At 41.5% G+C, this 18,350-nt stretch overlaps 1 long non-coding RNA gene across 1 annotated transcript; it reads right to left on the minus strand.

Moving 5' to 3' along the window:
* Positions 1 to 1,199: 1,199 nt before the first annotated feature.
* Positions 1,200 to 18,036, minus strand: LOC106725164. Its single transcript, XR_001361035.1, has 3 exons — positions 17,990 to 18,036; positions 6,485 to 6,487; positions 1,200 to 1,209 (listed from the first exon to the last, which is right to left on the minus strand). It is a non-coding gene; the product is annotated as an uncharacterized LOC106725164 (long non-coding RNA).
* Between the last annotated feature and the right edge of the window lie 314 nt (positions 18,037 to 18,350).

Below are 18,350 nucleotides of genomic sequence, written 5' to 3' on the forward strand. Positions count from 1 at the left end.
TTTCTACTGAGAACCTACTGAGAGGGCCCATGGTGCATTGTTTGGAGTCAAAGGACCAATAGCAACAGTAACACGAGGCCAAGGACTCTCTCTACCCCGTTGCGGTGCTCTGCAACAAGGATGTTCTAGTCCGGAGGCCACAGGAGACTTGGAGGGAGGCGGGATTGGGGACCAGGCCCTTGCAGAGAGGGCTCAGTGTTCGCTGGGAGTGGCGGAAGTGGGAGGCAGAAAAAAACACACACATGAGTAACATTCATCGCATGTTAATATAGGTCAGGCACTGTGTAAAGTATGCCACATGGACTAACTCATTCATTGCTCACAACCCTGTGAGGTAGCCATTATCACTGTTTTCACTTTAGCGGTGAGAAAACAGACTTAGAGAGAAAGGTTAAGTGACTTGTATAAGATCAAAGCTGTTAAGTTGGGGAGCAACAATTTAAATCCTCCTTCAGGGTAAGTCTCCCTAAATGGGATTCTACTAATTTGGCCTGATTGTGAGTAAAATCATTGGGCCTCTGGGTAAAATGGTTCTTTCCCTATAAGGGGGTGTACTTGTACTTTCTTACCCTTATTTTGAACATCAGAATTCTGTCAAGAGTCTCTTATTCCCCTAAAATGTTTTGTCCTAAGAGGGGAGAGGAAAGCCTTTATAGTTGTAAAAGGACAGTTATTTCTGGATGATGGTCAGTAAATAGTAAATGTGGTAAAGATGATGGTTTTCTGCTTACTCACTTGTGTGTGATCAAGCTATGTGGGAACACAGAGAAACTTAACTGAATCATAAAGAATGCACACCGTTTAATGTTAAAAGAGAAGTCATCACCTGGCCAGTGTGCTTAGTGGTTGAGCATAGACCTATGAACCAGGAGGTTATGGTTCGATTCCAGGTTGGAGCACATGCCCAGGTTGCGGGCTCCATCCCCAGTAGGGGGGCGTGCAGGAGGCAGCTGATCAATGATTCTCTCTCATCATCGATGTTTCTGTCTCTCTCTCCCTCTCCCTTCCTCTCTGAAATCAATAAAAATATATTTAAAAAAAAGAGAAGTCACCAAAAGTATACTAAGCTGATGACTTTTAAATACATATTTTTAATTGAACCTTGACCTCCTGGTTCATAGGTGTATGTTCAGCCACTGAGCCACGCTGGGCCTGGCTAAGCTGATGGCTTTTTAAAAATTCCTACATTTTACTATAGTTGTCTAGAGCCTGCACATGTGTTTTGAGTAAACATTCAAACATGACCTATAAGCAGAAATCTAAATATCACCTTTCCGGCTTTTCGCCTTTTCTCTATTCTCGGCCCTATTCCTAACTGGGCTCCTTAAGTACTTGGAAAACATTGCTGATTTTTCTTATTAGAGTATTTATGAGAAAATGGCATTCTTGAATAGGAAAATAAATGACCCATTTCTCATCCTTTAATTTTTCCTAATGTCTCTACAGGTCTCTACTCAAATTTTTCTTATAAACCAGGCACAGAAGTTGAATGGGTTTTTAAGGACTGAAAATCATAGGATTGCTGTTTTCTGTTGTTGATGCTGGGTCAAACTGGTCTGCCTTTTAACTTCAGTAGTTGACCAAAGCCCAGCACCAGGTCTGGAGCTGGGGCATGATTTTGACCTTAGAAACATGTATTCAAATATGGCAGCAAATATGAGAAGATTCTCTGGGAAACAGAGAGGCTTAGGCTCACATCTCAGGCATCCCTTCCCCATAGGGTAGCCAATTTACAGATAAGCTGCTTAATTAAATTTGAGTTTTGGATAAACAAAGAATATCTTTTTTAGTATAAGTAAGTTTCAAATATTACACGGGAGATACTTGCATTAAAAATTATTCATTGCTTACCTGAAGTTTATATTTAACTGGGTGTCTTGTGTTTGTATTTGCTAAGTCTGGCAGCCCTAGTTTTTTTCTTCCTGACTCACTCATCAGTAGAGCTTAGTGTTTAAGAGTACAGGACCTGAAACAAGACTATGGGGACGATTTGCTAGTTATGTAAATTTCAGCAAATTACTTAGCGTCTCCCTGCTTAGTTTTCTCCTCTGTAAAATGGGGATCAAAATAGGATTCCCTACTTCAGAGTTCTGTTGTCAGGATTAAATGGACTTCCATGGGTCCATATATCCAGTCAGTGGTGGAACAGAATCAGAACCTTGTTCTCTTACCTCTCTGGCTGTGGTTGATTCTGTGAGATGACTGCTGCCATCCTTCACAAATGCCACACTGACAGTCGCTGTGATCTGAACCCGTTAGAGAAGAGAAGCTGGAGGAAGGAGGCTGCACCCTTGCAGGGCTGTGTAACTTTAAGGGATGGGAAATGGTTGAGATTGCACTTCAAATGCCCAGATGTTTTAAGAGTCAGGGTGGTTTTTACATTTAGTTTATCTCTTCTAGGAAGTATATACATGTGGGTGACATGCATGGCAGAAGGAGCTTGGGACAGGGAAGGTTTCAATGGATACCATATATAGTATATAACATATAAAAATATAATATATAACATATAATATATATATATATATAAATAAAATATATTCCTGCTTATACATACACTGTTTATAAACCACTTGAAGGAGGCAGAACAATCACATGAGTAACCATGAGAGGGTGATGACTCCCGCCTTATAGGCAACCAACTCTTAAGTGATGTGTTTGAAGCTAAAGTGTAGCCCATTTTTCTGATCCTCAGGTGAAACAGCTTCCATGAGTCACTCCAATGAGAAAAACAGTTTTATTTCATTAATATGGCACATGTGGCTTATAAAGAGATTAGGAGTCTTAAATATAAAGGGCTCTCTCTTCTGTAATATAAGTTATAATACCCATGGTCTACGGCCAAATTTTTACAAGTATAAAATTTTTGTCCAGAAATTGCTGTCACATGGTTACATCAGGAATATCCTGCAAAATGTTTTTCCAGTGGCATTATAGTCAGATTGCATTTTTTTGCCATCAGTTTTCAGATGTCTGCTTTTTTCTCTCTTGTGTCTTCCAGAGCCAGACGCTTATTTGTTATATGACGCTTTAGTGTCACTTGAATAATAGTCGAAGATGTTATGCTGGGTGCTCTGTATTTTACAAAGATGAGAAAGACGTACCTTTCCATGACGGAGCATGTAATCCAGTGGGTGATGGAGAGAGCAGGTGAGGGAAAAGAGGTAGGAAGGGATAAGGCAGGTACAGATTCCTTCACCTCAGGTAGGATGTAAATAGAGAGGTATTCAAGCGATGTGTAGTGGAGGTTAAATACCCTTTGGGGGCAGCCTTGAGGAATTAGGCAAGACTGTAGATAGAAGGTGGCATGTGAACTGGCCCTGGAAGAATGAGTAGGCACAATGTTGCAAAACTGAAAAGTGTATCAGGAACAGATGAAGAGCCTGCATTGGCTGGAAAGTAGATGACTTGAGGGAGTTGGTGGAGATAAGATTGAAAAAAAAAATGCTCTGAGAGAACTTTAGGTTAGGAGGAGTTCGGACTTAAGTTGATAGGCAATGGGGAAGCCTGAAAATTGCTGAGCAGACAAGTTAAATAACTACCACTGGTTTTCTATGTGGCACTTTTATTAGAAAGAAACAAAGGGTAAACAAGCTAGCTGATATGGAGATCTTATTCATATAAAGAACAACTAGAGTTGAACTGCCCAACTAACTATACCATATTTCCTACAGTTTCTATGTGTTTGTCTGTTTATATATATAAATGCTGTTTGCATCAATGGTATGAGGGCTGTGAAGTGCTATTTAGGGAATCATCAAAAGAAGACATTTGAACCAACTTGGATGAATCACAAAGGAATTGTGCTCAGTGTAAGAAGCCAGATTCAAAAGATTCTATACTATATTTATATAACATTTATATAACATTCTGAAAAAGGCAAGACTATACAAGTGTGGAACAGACAGATTGTCACCAGCTGTTAGGGGTGGGGAGAGTATCAGACTGCAAAGGTTCAACATGAAGGAATTCTTTGAGGTGTTGGAGTGGTTTTGTATCCGGTGTGTGATGGCAATTATAAGAATCTATATATATATGTTATAGCTCATAGAAATAAATGAACATCAAAAACTGTACTGCAACCCGGCTGGTTTGACTCAGTGGTTGAGAGTCCACCTATGAATCAAGAGGTCCATGGTTCCATTCCTGGTCAGGGTACATGCCCGGGTTGTGGGCTCGATCCCCAGTAGGGGGTATGCATGAGGCAGCCGATCCATCTCTCTCTTACATCAATGTTTCTATTTCTTTCTTTTTTTTAAAAAAAAAAACTTTTTTTCTTTTAAAAAAAAATATATTTTTATTGATTTTTTGCAGAGAGGAAGGGAGAGGGATAGAGAGTTAGAAACATCAATGAGAGAGAAACATTGACCAGCCGCCTCCTGCACACCCCACACTGGGGATGTGCCCGCAACCAAGGTACATGCCCTTGACTGGAATCGAACCCGGGAGCCCTCAGTCTGCAGGCCAACACTCTATCCACTGAGCCAAGCCGGCTAGGGCTAATGTTTCTATTTCTCTATCCCTCCCCCTTCCCCTCTCTTTCTAGTCCATAAAAACATATTTAAAAAATCAACATTTTAAAAAATTGTACTGTGCGTAAATTTAAAACACAAATAAACAAGAAAAAGAAGGTTCAATTATATTTAGCTAGTTTTCTGGAAATAATATTTTTTTGTTATCCAGTTTTTAAGAACGAGGCAATTTGGAGTATACATGGCAAGTCTATACAGATGTATTTAATTAATATGTAACTAATTTTATATAGTTAACTCATATATAGTAATATGTAATTACTTAAATACTAATATATATTTAATCAGAGTAATTAATTATATAACTATGGCTATAAGAAAAACTTGCTATTTTTTCTCAGAAAAAAACTTGCTATATATTCAGGAACTTGATTAGAGGTCTCATTGGCCTGATGTAGTAAACAGATGACACTCATGAATAGTATATTAACTATTTTTACAGTGACTTCTCTTGAACTCTTTTGTATTTTAAGAAATTTTTTCTTTCAATTTTGTTTATGTTAGAAATTTGCTTACTAAACTTTTGATTAAAATCACATTAAATGTAAACCTCAGATCAGATTGGCTCTCACCAATTTTGGTTTAGTAGTGTTCAAATAAATAAAGTTTTTCAAGTCTGATTTCTACATAGACCTTTCTGACAGTAGAGACTCTCAATGATAGCTGACCGTGCTTTCAAAATATACCTAGTATAGCGTATAATCCAAATCAAAGTTTCAAACCACATTATCGATGTGCTGAGGAAGGAAAGTAAAGGGCTTTGTTGTTTATTATAGCCCAGGATAAAAAGAGAGACTGACCATTATAGATTAGAAGTTCCAAAATGATTTCATTCTATGTTTCCTTTGAAGCTTCTTCCTAGTTACTCTCACTGTGTGCTTTTGACTAAAATAGAGCTTGATGACTCTTTTAAAATAACACAATTCCTTTTAACTTAAACCTGTGTTTAACTTTGTAGAATAATAGGTTCCAGGATCTGAGTGCCAAGTTCCTCAACTCTACCGTGATTACAGTTTGCATGTTAACAGGGACTGTGCTCCCAGCCAGGAAGAGGGCCCCAACCAAATCTCACTTCTCTTTCGGAGACAAAGGGCTGCAGCCACAAACCACATAGAGTCCAGTGGCATGGCATGGAATGAACAATTTGGATGCCCATTGGTGTTTTTACTTTTTTTTTCTCATGAATGACTATCACTGATTATAAAGGGCAGTTTGAGGTTGCCAGAGCTATTTTAAAGTTAGTAAAATTAGGTTGTCAAAAGATTTTAAGGTCCTTAAAATGTTCCAGGGTTCTGCTTTCATCAGACATGATTTGAACATCTTCCTTTGTAAGCTTTATTCCGGCCCCATGTCATTGGGCAAAACCCTGCCTGAGCCCTCACCGTCTTCTGACTGCTCCTGTTCTTCCGTCAGTCCACAGCTGCAGAACTCACTGACAAAGCAAGAATATTAAAAATTCTCATACTGTTCTTAGATTCAAATCCAAAATTCTCAACAGGACTCAAAAAGGCTGGAATCAGCTGGCCCTTGCCTACTCTGGCAGCTGCATTCTTACCGCTTTTGTTCTTCCCATTAGTCTTGCCTTCCCTAGAGCCCTGGCACAGGTTCACTCCACCAGGAATGCTCGTTCTAGACTGCTCTTCCCTGCTGAGTCTTCAGATCCCTGTCTGAGCCTCCCTTCTCAGAGGCGACCACTCTGAGCTCTCAGACTGAGTCAGCTCCTTTTTTTTTTGGTTAATCCTCACCCGAGGATATTTTTCCATTGATTTTTAGAGAGTGGAAGGGAGGGGGAGAGACAGAGAGAGAGAGAGAGAAACATTGATGTGATTGGATTGGTTACCTCCCACACGTGCACCCTGATCAGGGCCTGCAACCTAGGTATGTGTCCTTGACTGGAATCGAACCCAGGACCCTTCAGTCCACAGGCCAACACTCTATCCACCGAGCCAAACCGGCTAGGGCTGAGTCAGGTCCTCTTGGTATTAATAGCTTTCATTTCTCCTTAGTAGCACCTGTCAAAATTGTAATTGAGCAATTACTTATGAAATTATTTGTTGACTGTCTTCCCTGGTGGAATTAGCTTCATGCTTCCAGGGAATGTCTCTGTCTTGTGCACTGATGTTTCTCCAAAGCCCAGCCCAGTGCCTCATTCATAGCATTTGTGCCATGACATATTTGTTGAATAAATAAATGAAGAACCAAGGCAACCATAATTGTAATTAAAAAATATTGTTTAGTTAGTGCTATTGAATGAGTCAAGAGGTGAAAGGAAGAGGAGCACAGTTGATTCCAGCCTGTATACCTGTGGGTCTCAAACATTACTGTGCATACCGTCACCTGGGGAACTCTCTAAACATGCAGCTTCTCAGGCTCCATTCTCAGAAACACTGATTTCATACTTTTGGAGCAGCAGCCGGGATGCTCTGCATGTGTAATGAGTGTCCTGGGTGACTCTGAAGCAGGTATTCAAGGACCACTCTGCTGTGAGATGATGGTTTTCACATAAAACCAGCCCAAAGTTATATTAACAACTGCATTCATGGAAACGGTCTGGATATGATGATCAAACTCAATATAACTACCTTGGAAACAGGTATGCAACCCTAAAGAACATTTAAAAATAAGCCTCTTACCACTGAGTAGTAATTGAGATGTGTAAGTAATTGGAGAAGTTAATTATAAAATTGGGTTTAAATGCTGTATCTCAATAGTAAATACACCAAAGGGCCTGATGCTGTTCAAAGTAGTAAACCAGTGAGTGTTGATATATATGATAGAATATATAAAGCAGTTAGGATGACAAAAGACTAATTTTTCCAAGTTATTCCTTTAGAGCAAACCCCTCCCTCCCAACATTGTGGGCAGCAGAGATATACACAGTTTTCCCTGGCAACTACCAGCTTAGTGTCTCTACTGTCATTGCTGGCACGTACAACAGTGTGTGTTTCAGGCATGGAGGGGACGGTTGCCAGTATGATCACCCAATTTCACCTAATCACACCAGGCAGCGGTCATTCTGGGTCAATATAAATAAAAAAAACCCAGAGGCAAAATATTATGTTTTCCCCCATTTATTTACATTTGTTCCACCTGGGGCAAAACCCAAGGCAGACTGGATCTTCGAGGTTCTTGCTTTAATGGGACAATGGAAGGGGAAGAATATGAAGGTATGACTAACAGAATGAGCTGCTTCTGACTGGTCTCTTTCTTCATCACATTTTTTTGTTAGAGATACCAAAAATGCATGTTTTCTTCCATGTCTTTTTGAGAACTTTTTACATTGTAACTATCTGGGGAAATTACCACTCTATTTAAATCAGCAGTTCTCAATCTGTGGGTCGAGACCCCTTTGGGGCTCAAACGACCCTTTCACAGGGGTCACCTAAGACCATCGGAAAACACATATATAATTACATATTGTTTTTGTGATTAATCACAATGCTTTAATTATGTCCAATTTGTCACAATGAAAATACAACTTGCATATCAGATATTTACATTACAATTCATAACAGTAGCAAAATTACAGTTATGAAGTAGCAATGAAAATAATTTTATGGTTGGGGGTCACCACAACATGAGGAACTGTATTAAAGGGTCGCGGCATTAGGAAGGTTGAGAACCACTGATTTAAATGAAACATCCTTAAAGGGATCAATTCACTCTCCCCAAGTGAAAGTCTATATAGCACATATTACTTGAGAGATTTCATGAAAACTCCCAGATTTGTCAGCGCGTAACTACTAATGATCCTATTCTAGTACTTTGCACCTAATTGTATCACAGAGCCTGCTGGTTGCAGGTTGAGTTAAGATCTGTCAGAAGAACAAAAATGACATAAGAAGTCATGTTTGAATCATCATTGTGAGTATCTTCTCTCTGTAATACATTTGTATTTAAGGTGTTGGATTCTGAGATAACTCATTTGTTTAGAATACTATTGCTTCTTCTTGGACTTTTGTATCAATGCCCATTTAAAAGAGTTACTTTCCCTCTGTGTGTGAGAGAGGAGAGAGAAAATAGCTTTCATATTTCATTGAATATTTTCAATACTATGATCTCCTGCCTTTGAAATGAAGGTGTCATTGGAAATAATCATTATCCAAAGTTAAAGTATCTAGCTATCAATTTATCTATATTCATTCTTCAGATAGCAGTTGCTTTCAATATTACTGATAGTGTTAAATATCACAGGGAACACTGGCAGAACCTGGCATTCACCTAGGAAAGGTACATCCTGGGAAGATAAATTTCCCATTTGGTAGAGATATCAAAAGCTTGGATAGTGGTAGTGGTGGTGGAATAAGTATAATTCCTTTATGCTACAGCCACTATATGAGGCATATGTGGGGAACTTTTTGCTAGGTGGAAACTATTTTGTAAACTCGTTTATTCTGATAATAAAAGGCTTGCTTGAATCAATGTTGCCAACAGGGAGCTATCCATGGTGCTGTACTCTTCCAGCACATGCTGACCATATAGACCTGACTGTAGTTGTTTCGAAAACTCTGCTTGCCCTGACACTTGCCATTTTGTCAAAAAGGAGCCAGTGACCACTGCCTGAATCAAATTCTGTCCTGTTTGCCTGACTTACTTCTGGCCTGACCTTGCGTAATCTCTGCCTCACCAGACCTGTGCCTGCTGTAGCTGTGACACTGTTGTGACACCATCTTAGTAACATCCTAGAGGAGAGGTGGGCAACCTTTTTGTGAGTGCGTGCCAAAACCAGCAAAATCTCTGACTCAAAATTCTTCTGCATGCCAACCCTAATTTTTTGAGAACATGTTACACATACTTGATATCTCTTAAGGTGTACGTATGTGAAGAACCTTGAAGAAATAAAATTCATTCCAGCGACAAAAACACAGTATATGATGATGAAAAATACATTTATTTTTTAATGTATACATGTACACTGATAGTCCGACAGAAAACTTTATGACTCCGTTTGATATTATCAGTGGGACTTTTGCTGCTGCATCACTGATGACAGAGATTTTACATCAGGTTTATATTTCGTGACCTTCAGAGATATGCACGAGCTACTACTTTCATCAGCCAGGCTACTCCTATTATGAGACTTAACAAAATTCATCACTGAGAACAAAGATTCACAAGCGTATGTGGATGAAACCAAAACACTGGTCGGATCTAGGAAGGCAGGGAGAGTTAAGGCAGAGGCATAGAAATTGCTCTAATAGAAAAGTCAATATTAAGAAAAAAATTGTAAATGGAAGATTATAAGAGAGGGTTTCGCGTGCCAGCAAAAGTTACTGGCGTGCCATGTTTGGCACGCGTGCCAGGGGTTGCCCATCCCTGTCCTAGAGCAATGGTTCCCAAGCCTGGGTCTGCATCAGAGTCATGAATATCATGAATCAGAATCTCTGGAAGTGGGTCTATGAATTTGAGGCTCCCTGTCTTGGATTAATTTCTTGGTTCTCTTACCATGTTTCCTTTCAGAGTTGGGTCTAATTCCTCTTACTTTTATCTTTCATTCAATGAAAAGTAAATTGTAGCTCCTAATTCTTCAGAGGAATGATTGGAGAAAAGTGTATTAAATCCCTTACCCAATAGATAACAGTATGGCGGTTCCTCAAAAGATTAAAAATAGAACGAACATGACCCAGTAATCCCATTCCTGGGTATTTATCCAAAAGAATTGAAAGCAGGATTTTGAAAAGATATTAGCACTTCCCATGTTCATTGCAGCACTATTCACAATAGTTAAGATATGAAAACAGCCTAAATGTCCATTTAAGCATTAACATTATTCAGCCTTAAAAAAGAAGGAAATTCTGACATGATACACCATGGATGAACCTTAAGGACATTAGGCTAAGTGAAATAAGCCAGTTACAAAAAGACAAATACAGTGGTTCTCAACCTTCTGGCCCTTTAAATACAGTTTCTCATGTTGTGACCTAACCATAAAATTATTTTCGTTGCTACTTCATAACTGTAATGTTGCTACTGTTATGAATCGTAATATAAATATCTGATATGCAGGATGGTCTTAGGCGACCCCTGTGAAAGGGTTGTTTGACCGCCAAAGGGGTCGCGACCCACAGGTTGAGAACCGCTGGACAAATATCATATGATTCCACTTACATGAGGTATCTACTGCAGTCAAACTTGAGGTAACAGAAACTAAAATGGTGCTTACCAAGGGGAAGGGGAGGGGAAATGGGGAGTTGTTGTTTAATGTGAATAGAGTTTAAGTTTTGCTAGATAAAAAAAGTTCTGGAGATCTGTTGCACAACAATGTGATTTATATTTAACACCTAAAAATGGTTAAGATAGTAAATTTAATGTTATGTTTTTTTTTTGACACAATAGAAAATTAAAAAACAAACAAACCATACCCTGAGACATATGATATTTTGGGGCAATTCAGTGCAAGGTCTAAATGAATACACTGATTGATAATTTTTCCATATATTTACCAGGTTCTAGTTACCTTAGATATCATAGGAATGCCACACTTTATTTCTCCCTCTTGTCACAGGAATTTTATTGAACACTTCTGCTAATAGCATCTGTTTTTTAGTGTAGCTGCTTCATAGGAAAGGATGTTCTAGGAATAGTTTTTATCCATATCTTGTGTCAGATCTTCAGGAATAGTAAAAAACTCATTTCTCTGGGTCACACTTCAATTTACATTGGTTTAAATTTTGTTGATATTATTTGGTCACATTAAAACACATTTAATTTCAGCCTAAGTGCTAAAAACCCACAGAGTTGAAGGGACATTTAGCAAATGTTCACTGTGTCATTATTAAGCACTAGTGCTTAACATGTAAGTGAATGTAATGAGAAAAACTATTTTAGCAACAAATGCCCAATAAACTAATTTAACTTTCCCTTTGGAATGTCTAGGTAAGTTCACATATTCTTGGCTATATCTGAGCCTTTCCTCACTAAGCATACCTTACAACTCATATAACCTTTGGTTTGGTTTTGCAACTTCTCAGTGCTGTTGGATAAACAAAGACCATCATGTATACTTCTCCCTCTCCCCGTTTCCCCCTCTCCCTTTTTCCCTTTCTCCTTCTCTCTCTTTCTGCAGCAACTCTGGAGGCAGTGCATTGACAATAGGCTTCATTGCTACAAGATTAAGAGACCCTGGGTCCCTGACACCCCATGTAGAAGGCCACCTGTAGAACACCTTCTATAGACATTTGGTTTGACTGAAAAATGAACTTCTGTTGTGTTAAGTCTATGAGAATTTTTTTAACAGTGTTTCTTTAGCCTACCCTATCTAATACAGAAGGAAACCACAGACAAGATGATTACCAGAAGTTTGTCAAGAATAATGATCTATTTTTCCTTCAGAAACTCACAAAGACTTAAAGAATGTAGTAAGATAAAATAATTTTTAGATAAGTAAAAATGACTACAGAAAAAAAAAACCAAGGGAAGTAAGATGGAGTAGATTTGGTATCCAGAGGACAGAGTGGTGGCAATAGGAATGGATTAGAAAAATGCAATGAATTCATGGGTATTCACAAGAAAGAATGAAAGAAATGGTAGCAGCTGAATATAAAAGTCAAAGACACCAAAGTTCTAAGAAAAAATGTTGGAACCAGCAGTTTTAGTAGAGGTTATCCAGTCAAATAGAGGTTTATAGCATATAATTCAACAACCTCCTCTTTGAATTCACTGCTGCTTTCCGTTCTTGCTCCCTTTCAACTTATTTCCAATCTGTTGCCAGAGTCATCTTTCTAACACATAAAATAATGAAGTTCCTCTCCTGTTTAAGATCTTCAGTGAATCCTCAGAATAAATCCAAACTTCTTAGCATAGCATGCAAGGCCCTTCACTATCCAAGTCCTGCTTACTTTTGTAGTCTCACTTCAAGCTGTCATCCTGCAGCCTATGCTACAGCCACAGTGAAATATGGGCTTATATCTGAGAGATTTTGTGCTCTTTTCTCCAAGCCTTTGCACATGCTGCATTGCCAGGGCTGACCAGCAGACCCTGAGCAATGGATGAATGATTATTGTGACACACATTTCTGTGAACGAGAGGGCGAAGGGACTGCATGGCTAGAGAAACCAAACAGCCCCGTACGCCTGCCTCCTCAGGCTTTAATTGTAACACTAGCTTGAACTAAAATTAACTATTCGATACTATCAGTAGGGTAGGCATCCTTGAGAAGACACATGCATCTGCAGTGTCCTTTAAGCAAGGATGTCTAAAGACTAAGCATAAAGATTCCAGTTAACACCCAGGTGCTTGCATGTACACAGACTTGCTTCCCCACACTGCATTCTACACCGGGACTATTCCTATGCCAGGAATTCCTCCATATGCCAATGCCCCTCCTGACTTTGCCTCCACCCACCTGGACTCCTTCTTTCTGGGACCCATCCTCATCAAGATCCAGCCCTGTGTCATCTCCTTCTGGAAGATTTTCATGAACTGTTCTTTGGGTAAAATTCAGGTTTGGTGGGGCATGAAACAAAGGCAATGTTAGCACTCCTATTTAGGACAAAAGTACCAAATTCACAAAGATTTATGAGCATGTGAACACATTACCATGGTTTTGGAAGGGGTCGGCACAGTTGAGGAGCCCTGAAGTGTAAGTTGCAGCTGTGAAGCTGTCCTGACCTCCATGTCTAAGAGCTTCACCTATGTGTTCTCATCATACCCTGGCCATGTCACCATCACAACACCTGTCAGATTGCACTGAATACAAGATCTGTTCATTTCTCTGAGTTCCACATTAGACTATAAACTCAAGGACTCATCTTGTATATCCTGCACATGGTAGGTCTTCAATAATTGTTAGTACACTAAATGAAAAAAATGAATGAGTAAATGAATTAATGATGCAAGGTATACAAAGATAGGCATAGCCCTGCCCTAATCTCAAGTTGTTTATAATACAACTAGAGGCCCGGTGCATAAAAATTTGTGCCCTCGGGGGGCGGGGGGAGGGGGGTCCCCGAGCCCGGCCTGTGCCCTCTCGCAGTCTGGGACCCCTCGGCAGATAACGACCTGCTGGCTTAGGCCTGCTCCCGGGGGGCAGAGGGCAGGCCCAATCCCTAAGTGCAGCCCCTGGTCAGGCTCAGAGCAGGGCCGATTGGGGAGTTGGGGTGCCGCCCCGTCATGCACAGAGCAGGGCGGATCGGGAGGTTGCAATGCCACCCTCAGTCACGCTCAGGGTAGGGCCGATTGGGGGGTTGGGGCTCCGCTCCCTGTCACACTCAAGGCAGGGTCGATGGGGAGGTTGCGGTGCCACCCCCTGTCACGCACAGAGCAGGGCCGATCAGGGGGTTGGGGCGCTGCCCCCTGTCACTCACAGAGCAGGGCCCATCAGGGGGGTTGGGGCGCCACCACTGTCACACTCGGGGCAGGGCTGATGGAGAGGTTATGGCTCTACCCTGTCACACACAGAGCAGGGCGCGGGGGGGGGGGTGGTGGTTGGGGCGCCGCACCCTGTCACACACAGAGCCGCAGGGCGATCAGGGGGTTTGGGCGCTGCCCCTGTCATGCTGATCCTGGTGCCGGGAGCCTTGCTGCTCCGCTGATCCCGGTGCTGGGAGGCATATAACCGTTTTACTATATAGGATAGAGGCCTGGTGCATGGGTAGGGGCTGGCTGGTTTGCCCTGAAGGGTGTCCTGGATCAGGGTGGGGGTCCCCACTGGGGGGCCTGGCCAGTCTGGGTGAGGGGCTGAGGGCTGTTTTCCGGCTGGCGAGTGACTAAAGCTTCCAACCGCTCCTTGTTTTCTTCTCTTTTTTTTTTTTTTTTTTTTTTTTTTATTCTGGGCCAGCTTTAGCTCTGAGGCCTCGCTGCTGAAAACATAGATACAATGTTGCAGTCCGAGCCCGGCTGAATGGAAGCCCTTTTCTGGGGTTTTGTTTAGCTTCTTATTTGCAACATAGTATATAGTTGCTTAGAGTTGCAACTGAGAGGCTGGCAAGTGAGGCGGGGAACGTTGGAGTCTGCAGCAATCAAGCCTCCCTACTCGCTTCAGTGCCTGGCTGCCGGCCACCATCTTGGCTGACAGTTAATTTGCATATACTCACTGATTAGCCAATGAAAAGGGTAGCGGTCGGACGCCAATTACCCTGTTTCTCTTTTATTAGTGTAGATTAGAGGCCCAGTGCACGAAATTCGTGTGTGTGGGGAGGGGGGGTCCCTCAGCCCAGCCTGCACCCTCCCTAATCCGGGTCCCCTCTCACAATCCAGGACTGCTGGCTCCCAACCGCTTGCCTGCCTGCCTGCCTGATTGCCCCTAACCACTCCCCTGCCAGCATGATCGACGCCTAACTGCTTCCCTGCTGGCCCGATTGCCCCTTACTGTCCTCCCCTGCAGGCCTGGTCACCCCCAACTGCCCTCCCCTGCAGGCCTGATCGCATCCAACTGCCCTCCCTTTCAGGCCTGGTCCCTCCCAACTGGCCTCCCCAGCTGGCCTGATAGCCCACAACTGCCCTCCCCTGCCGGCCATCTTGTGTCCACATGGGGGTGGCCATCTTGTGTGTTGGCATGATGGTCAATTTGCATATTACCCTTTATTAGATAGTATGGTGGAGTGAAGGACAGTATCAAGGAGATAAGTCCTAGTGTACATAGTTGTCCAGAATATAATATAAAATCCTTTGCCTACTATCGGCATAGTTATTTTTAAAAAATCCCAAAGTGTGTTGAATGCACATTCTAAGTTTCCTCTTGATCATAATACATCTTCCAAGAAAATGCTATAGTTACTATAAGTCTAATTTATCTTAATGTACTAATGTACTCAAAATGACATCATGCCTTTTCATGTTTGCATCTGAATATGGAGAAAGAAATGAGAAACACTAGCATCTGGCTGGGAGACTTGGCCATAAAATGTAGATACAGCATAAATATAGACAAAGACAATGTGTTTGGTAAATGCAAAGAGAAAACTAAGACAAATAAACTTTCAGCTATGAGTTTTCCTTTTCCTCAACTAATATGACATTGTGGAATTATTTAAAGAATGTGAAATGGTGAAAGCACTGAGGCATTGAAATTATAATTAAATTCTATGCTATTATTGGATCAAGATGTAGAAGAAATATGTCTAATGTCAAGTGGCAAATAGTATGCTCTATAGCTTTCAAATATGAAGCACTTCTTAATAATCACAAATAAATAGGAAAATCTTCGAGGAAGATGGTAAACCTAGTAAAAACTGAAGATCTTGGGCTGATTCTATACATAGTAGAGCAATCTTTAAGATTTTCTCCCAGAAGAGCTAATAAAATGTATTTCTCCAACAGCAGCTCTCAGGAAAGAGAGAGCTGATTTTTAGAGAGAGAGGGAAAGAGAGAGAGAGAAACATCAATATGAGAGAGAAACATCACCCTGACTGGGGACTGAAGCCGCAACCTGAGCATGTGCCCTGACTGGGAGTTGAACTGGCAATCCTTTGGTGCATGGGATGATGCTCAACCAACTGAGCCACACCAGCCAGGACCCGTTAGTGACTTTATGTATTTACTAGTAGCCCTGCGCACGAATCTGTGCACGAGTAGCTCGCTGCTGCTTGCCTCAGCTGGCAACCCCGCCCACCGCCGCTGGTAGCTCTCCACTGCTGGTAGCTCGCTGCCCCGCCCTCCTGTAGCTCTCCGCAGCTTTCAGATTGGTCGTGACATTACGGCTTCCCGGCTAATTTGCACATTCCTCTATTATTATATTAGATATGCCTAGAATCTGGCATGGCACCCACAATAAATGCTTGAAGAGTGAATCATTCCTAATATAGTAACTTCGGCAATTAGACAAGCTATTCAACATTTAATTGTTTACAACACCACCAACAAAAAGAGATAAAGGCATGGATAATCTAAAGTACCAGGAAATAAAATATAATTTTCATCAGGTTTAGAGAATTAATGAGAGCATGCACTTTTTCACAGCACTTCATGTTTCCCACAGTATGTTACCAACTCAATATTTCTGTTGGTAACTCACGCTTAATGTGGTGTAGGAATGAATACAAAGTTCTGGATTTCCTCAGATAATCCACAAGGCAGACAATTTTACAACAAACAAGGTTTAACTGAAAAGAGAAATCAGTGTGTAAATAATTATTACCATATAACTAATTCATCTAAAAACTCAATTTAGAAGATATTGTTATATCACCATATTTATACTGGAAGAACTCCATTATATCTCTGCATATTTTATACACTATGGTTATATACCACCATATTATTTGTGATGAAGCTAATGGTACATACACAAAGCCACACAGCTGATAATTGCCAAAGCCAGGACTCAAAACTACAGACTTTCTCCATTCTACTTCACTGGTTCTGCCAAGTCAAAGAGCTGAAAGGGATGTGAAGATGACTTAGTCCCATGACTTCATGTTACTGACCAGGATCCTGGGGCCATGGAGACAGGGACCCAGGCCTCAGTAACACCCAGCTGGCTAGTGGCAGAGTTGGAGCCAGAGGTGGCAATCTCCTGACCAGGGAACATCAATGTCTCACGAAACTGAATGAGTCCAGAACTAAGGAAATGGGAATGCAGAGCCCAGAAATGATGTGGGAAAATGCTCCACACTTTATTTACCGAAATATTAGCGGCAAAGGAGTTGCAGGCAGATTTGCATTTTAGAAGTATCTCTCTAGCTTGGTGTATAGAATGAATCTGAGTGGAGCAAATAGTTAAGAAATGATAGGGCATGTCCTGAGATAGAAGGGATGTACAGTAGTCCGCCCTTATGTTCCAGGATGTCCCCCCGTGAATGCCTGAAACTGTGGATAGTATGGAACCCTAAATAGATCACATGTTTTCCTATGCATGCCTACCTATGATACATTTTAATTTCTAAATTAAACAGAGTAAGAGATTAACAATAATAACTAATAAAAAGTAGATCAACAATTATAACAATATACTGTAATAAAGGTTATGTGAAGGTGGTCTGTCTAAAAATATCTTACCGTGCTGTACTCACCTTTCTTCTTGGGATGATGCAATGAGACGCAGTGAGGTGCACGACGTCGGCATCGTGACTCAGCGTTAGGCGACTGTGCGGGCGACTTGCACACAGGCACCGAGATCGGCTACTGAGAGACTGTGGGTCGCGGGAGCGTCCACAGCGTGGACACGCCCTCGGACGCCGCGGGAATTCACCAGGGCTCGCGAGATTTCATCGCGCTCCACGGAATGGCGCACCGTTTAAAACCTGGGAGGTTTATTTCTGGGTTTTCCATTTCATATTTTCAAAAGGACAGGAAGCGGCACTGCAGGTAGAGGGTGTGTGTGTGGGGTGGCTGCTGAAGTGGGCATCGCCTGCCCGTTAGAGATTAAAAAAACAAACCAAAAAACAAAGGGAAAGATAAAGAGCTTTCCTGAGACAGCGAGGAAAGCCAGGCTTGGCCCAGGGTAGACTGGCTTTAGAGACGTTAGACTCGGAAACACTGTGCTGTACTCCCCACCCCCAGGAGCTCTGTCAGGAAACGCGGGGAACATCCGGCCCGCCGGCCATATAAGGCCCAGAAATCACTAGGTCTGGCCCTGCTAAGGCATTGGGGGGAGTTCATTAGGAGTTTGGCCAAATACAGCAGGCTAATTTTTAAGTTGAGAATTTTGTATGGCCCACGAATGGTGTTATACATATACAAATGGCCCCTGGCAGAACAGAGGTTCCCCACCCTGATATTAAACCAAAGAGCATCTAAGAGACAACCATGGGTAGCAAAAGGTTTTGTGTGTGTGTGTGTTTTTAAAATATATATTATTATTGATTTCAGAGAGGAAGGGAGAAGAGAGACATCAATAATGAGCGAGAATCATTGATTGGCTGCCTCTTGCATGCCCCC

This window comes from Myotis brandtii, unplaced genomic scaffold (genome assembly GCF_000412655.1).
Source record: "Myotis brandtii unplaced genomic scaffold, ASM41265v1 scaffold14, whole genome shotgun sequence".
Classification (NCBI taxonomy): domain Eukaryota; kingdom Metazoa; phylum Chordata; class Mammalia; order Chiroptera; family Vespertilionidae; genus Myotis; species Myotis brandtii.